Here is a 5,412-nt window from a genome sequence, read left to right as displayed (position 1 = left end):
TGGCTCTAAATGTTCTTGTATTTCAGGCCAAGAAGGATTACAAGTCATTGTCAAAAATATGTCAGGTTTTCCAAACTGTTGTACCAAAGTAATGGCATCTATATATCTTCGACGCATATCTCTTGGGCCTCCAATGAAACTACCAGGAAGGAATTTTTGTCTCCCTATATTGGAAACATCTCTTTCTCCTTGTCTTAATAAATCAATGATTCCTTGAAAGGCTTCAACTCTAAATAGATCTTGATTAAATAAAACAAAATCTAATCTTTGTGTCTCAAGTTTTATATATTGGTCAACTATGTATTGTTGAAATACCCTTCCAGAATGTAAAGTTTCATTTGGTTCTTGATCTCTTATTTGAATTTTATAACAATAATATTCACGACAAGAAACAATCTCTCTTTTTCTCAAGCCTTTTGATAAAACTGTAGATTCCATGTGAAGGACTCGATCAATAGAATTCATGTTCATTATACTGGGTAGCTGCTCATATTCACAATAAATTTGTGTTTTGGAATAATTGTACGTCTTTTTGATTTTTTTAATACCACAATGCCATCCATTTTGACCATAAGGAAACAACAGTGGATACTGCAATGGGTCATAACATTCATAATAGTAATTTACCAATTGACTTCTGTTACTATGAGTGTAAATTCAAATATGTGGTGTGAAAATTTTATCATTTAATTGATCTTCAATCCAAATTACCCCAATTTCGGATGCAGTTTGTAAGTTATGTGTTCTTGGGTCTAAATTGGAACTTGAGTTTAGAGCAATATAAAATTCAGATAAATTTGGAACAACTGTTAACGATCTTAGAAAAGTAGAATAAGGATTAACTTTTAGTATATCCATGAGCTTTGTAACAATCACCTCATTAAGATTATCTGATAACGTCATTCGATTTGTTAGCTCATTTTCGTTATCATAGAAATATAATTGTAATTTTTTTCTTTTTCCTCGTGAGGGTATCAAATCATCAATGAAAGTGATACATTTGTCCTTGGACTTTAAATGTATAGATGCCACGATTTCTCTTTGCTAATTCTCTATCATAATGTACTCCAAGTGAAGTGAATGCAAACATATTATTGTAGGCTCTACTGTAAGTGCGAAAATGTTGAGATTCTTTGGAGTGACTCAAGAACAAATTTCGCAACTCAGTAGGCATGTTATGAGAAATTAGTCTAATTGATCCATTATCACAACAAAAACCTAGCGATTCATATTAAAACCTTTTTGCTGCACAAAATTAGCAATTTGGAACTTTCTTTAAAAGTAAGTAATCTTTTGGCAATAAATTATCATTTTGTAGATTGACTTCTAACTTATTTCTACATGTGCATGGTAAAAAGCAATTATTTTTTATATAAAGGCACGACAATGCATGTTTTTTTATTACTTTGGTAGAAAGAAGCATACCTCTATTTGCATTACATCTTGAATTTAATTTAGTTGCAGCATGAGATGCAGTCGATGTTGATCCTAGTATGAGGAATAACAATATTTAAAGACAGCTAGCCAATTATGAAAAATCAATATAGTCTAAATAGTTTAAGCACTATTTCTGAACTCACCTACTTCGAAGGTAGATAAGAAATTAACTATACGTTCTCCTCTAATTGAAGTAACTGGTAGGTTTGTAGCTTTGGAAGCTTCAACTACAAAATGAGGAAAATAACTGTAGTAAGAGTAGGTGAGCTGAAGCGTGTAACTATAGCTATAGATATTAAGACGACAGATTTGACAAAGGGAAGATAACAATATGGTTAGGTCACCTTGTTGAGGAGATAACGAAGAAGTGCTGATTGTAAGAGCGGCAGTACTATTTGATTGATGAAGGAGTTTTTGTCTTTTCGATGTAGCCCTTTTTTCTCTTAGCTGGGATAATAATAATTCCTTTCTCTCTGATGACATCTGTGCATATCTAGTACGACGACGCAAATTTCTGTCAAAAGTTCTTTCTTCGATAGACACATTATCTCTATTTTGTTCCATTCCTGTTTCGAGTAGTTCATGATTTGTTAAATTAATTTATAACTTAATGTAATCTGGAAACTACATAGAATTGACAAAAAAAAAAAAAAGCAGACAATAGTAAATGAGTGTACACAAATAGTAAAATAAATAAAAATAACGTCAAGCAAGAAAAGTTCATACACATGAGCTGCAAAAAAGAAACTTTGTTTCAATACATAAGCAGTCTTTGTGCTCTTAAGAAATTGTTATGTGAGAAAACTGCCATTCATATAATTCCACCATTCATATGGTTGTTTTATGTATTTCATCCTATTCCTTCGTCCGTCAAAAGAATTGAGGGTAAAACAAACTAAACAACAGTATGTAATCAATGGTGGGAATTGAATAACAGATTTGTTTTGTAATTTTCAGACAATATTTCAATTTTCTAATTTTGTATCTCAAATCGTCATTATTAACTTATTTATTTTATGAATTCTAACTTGTCCAGAGTTATCGGAAGCAAGTTGAGAGATATTTCAACTGAAATTAAATTTTATAGTAATTTTCAACTTTGAACTGCATAATAGAGGGGTAAGGAGCACAATCGTAGTTTGTATGTCCTAAGGATGCCGATTATTGCCAGGAATTAGTTTTTGCATGTTATAAAAATATGAATGAATATAGCATAAGCATTTACTTTATGAGATAACATAACACTGTTACTGTCACTAATATAAATGCTTTAAAGTAATGTCTACAACTACAAGTCCAATCTCTGCTCCAACATGATATTGGAAGGTTAATACGTAACAACGCTACAAAGTAGCAACTTATGAGTGTAGAAGCAACTATTTCCCAGCAATGCTAGGGTCAGCACCAACTTTCAGAAATTTTCGAACAAAATATGAGCAAAATTTGTTGAAACACTCACATGCAATAACTTTGAATAGCTATTTGACAACCCTCAATCTCCTTATAAATGCAAGTTTAAAAAAAAATTCAATCCTTTATTTTCCCTTTTTAGTTGTAACCTTAAAATAAGCAATTTAATATAAAGACTAACAACAAAACAAACAAAAAAAACAAATTTGATCGGAATCAATGCATATTGCATCCTTCCAGAGAAAATTGATAATTTCAACTATTAATTTTTTTCTTAAGACAAACCAACTTGAATGGGGAAACAATAAATTGAAGGACCACACCAAGATAGAAAAATATAGGAACTTTAAAAATGTTCAACAGATGAAGAAACTGATGAAATTTAGAGACCGACAAAAGGGAAAAATGATTATTTTTTTTATGCATGAGAGAGAGATAGAGAAATAAGAATGGAAGTAACTTAAGAAAAAAATAGCCTGATGCTTGTTAACAGGTGTCAACCATGAAAGAGCAAGCAAAGCACTGAAAATTCTCATGTTACCAGTTCCAAACTGAATTGGGGGATTGGGATTTGGGACAAAAGCATCTTCATTCAAAAGGTGACCGTTTAACATCAAATACGAACTAAGCATCATTCTAACCGATTAACAAGTTCAATTGTAGAACCAACTACCTTCAATTGTCACAAAACCATGCTCTAATCCAGCCCTGAGCTTTACATGTTCTTAGTTGCATTAGTGTCTAATACAGATTTAGTAGTATTTCAGACTCAGGGATTCCTTTTTTTTTTTTTAAACTAAAGAGGTGAGGCTGGAAGGCGTCTTTCAGACTGGGGAGTGAGGATAACATGACAGAATATTCAGATAAAAAGGGAAATGTAAGGCTTATAAAACAAAATCATAAAAGCAAAATGATATGAAAACTACTATTTTATTAACTGCAATAATGATACTAATAATATGAATCAATAGATAAATTACAATACCAAAATTTCATTATTAGACTTTGTAAGAATCAGAGAGTGAAGTGCATCTTCAGGTATAACCCCTTCTTTTATCAAAACAACTGAAAATAAGACGACACATTACTTTACCTGTAAGTTAACAAATTGAGGCGGTGAAAAACACTCAAAATCAGCATAAAAATCCTGTTTACTCTTTAACAACCAGCGTAAAAATGCCTTTGTACCTGCATCAAGTTATTGTTAAGAACAAAACACGTACACAATGGGTAAAGACAGTCAACAGAAGCTACATCAAACAAGATATCAAATTAACCCTATTCTTACAGCTCAAGTGCTATTTGATGGACAATTTAAATTGGTTGTTGTTCCACATTTTAAAGCAGTGTTCGTCCTCATAAACTATCCTTTCTAAATAAGAAAGATAAGAGTAAAATATTAAAAGAAGAATGAAACAAGGAAAGAAGTAAACAGTTTTTTGGACTTAAAATCTTTTCATCTAAAATTATCAAATCCAACAAAGATTCAATTCCTATAATGTAGTAAATTATTGTAATCTAATATATATATATATATACATATACACATACATAGAAAGAAAATAATCAAATTGGGTCTTCTTCCCTTTTCTATTATCCTGACGTTACGAAAAAATTGGGATTTGTAATTATTTTTTTCGTCAAATCTATTGCTCTGAGGAACAAATTGTTGTGCTGCGAGATTTTTTCGCATGAAATTAGCGAATCCAACAAAGACCCAAATTTTACAGATCTAGTAAATCAACCTAGAATTAAAAAAAATGATATTAGGTCTTATTCGGATGCAAAGAAATCCCAATTTTTTTCGTCAAATCTTTGCTCTGAGGAATATTGTGCTGCCAGATTTTTTCGCATGAAATTAGTGAATTCAACAAAGACCGAAATTTTACAGATCTAGTAAATCAACCTAGAATAAAAAACAATCATATTAGGTCTTATCCGGATGCAAAGAAATCCCAAAGCAGAACCCAAAAAAATATAATAAAAAGGAAAACACATGCAAGAGTATCCAACACACCTGAAATCGAAGAAGTGCTACAGTAGAAGTCAAAGGTTCAAGCAAAATTAGGATTTGGGAATAAGAGAAGAAGAAGAACACTTCAAGTAAATCTATTTTCATATAAAGTACATGTGTTGAAAGAGAAGGACAAATAAATAAAAGTAGTATTTAGTAGGTACAATTATTTATTTAATGAAAATAATAAGAAATTTTTTTATCTTTTCTTGATATGTTAAAAGTGACAAATAAAAGTGTATGAAGATGATATTTTCTTTTCATTTTCTAACCTCAAAGGAATTTGAATGTAATTGTGTATTCTCTCCATCTCAAATTATTTGTCATGTTTCTCTTCTACACGTCTCTTAAGTAATTATTAATAGGAGAATGTTTTGACTAGTTTATTCTCAGTTATGTCTTATGATATAATTTATGTTCATCCAATATATATATATACATAAATTATATCATAAGACATAACTGAGAATAAACTAGTCAAAACATTCTCCTATTAATAATTACTTAAGAGACGTGTAGAAGAGAAACATGACAAATAATTTGAGATGGAG

At 30.7% G+C, this 5,412-nt stretch overlaps 1 long non-coding RNA gene across 1 annotated transcript; it reads right to left on the bottom strand.

Moving 5' to 3' along the window:
* Positions 1-1,386: 1,386 nt before the first annotated feature.
* LOC107060964 (uncharacterized) lies at positions 1,387-4,950 on the bottom strand. Its single transcript, XR_001473668.1, has 5 exons — positions 4,865-4,950; positions 3,941-4,035; positions 1,782-2,003; positions 1,581-1,664; positions 1,387-1,488 (listed from the first exon to the last, which is right to left on the bottom strand). It is a non-coding gene; the product is annotated as an uncharacterized lncRNA (long non-coding RNA).
* Between the last annotated feature and the right edge of the window lie 462 nt (positions 4,951-5,412).

This window comes from Solanum tuberosum, unplaced genomic scaffold (genome assembly GCF_000226075.1).
Source record: "Solanum tuberosum cultivar DM 1-3 516 R44 unplaced genomic scaffold, SolTub_3.0 scf00106, whole genome shotgun sequence".
In the NCBI taxonomy this organism is placed as follows: Eukaryota; Viridiplantae; Streptophyta; class Magnoliopsida; order Solanales; family Solanaceae; genus Solanum; species Solanum tuberosum.
This window is presented reverse-complemented; position numbering and strand designations above follow the sequence as displayed.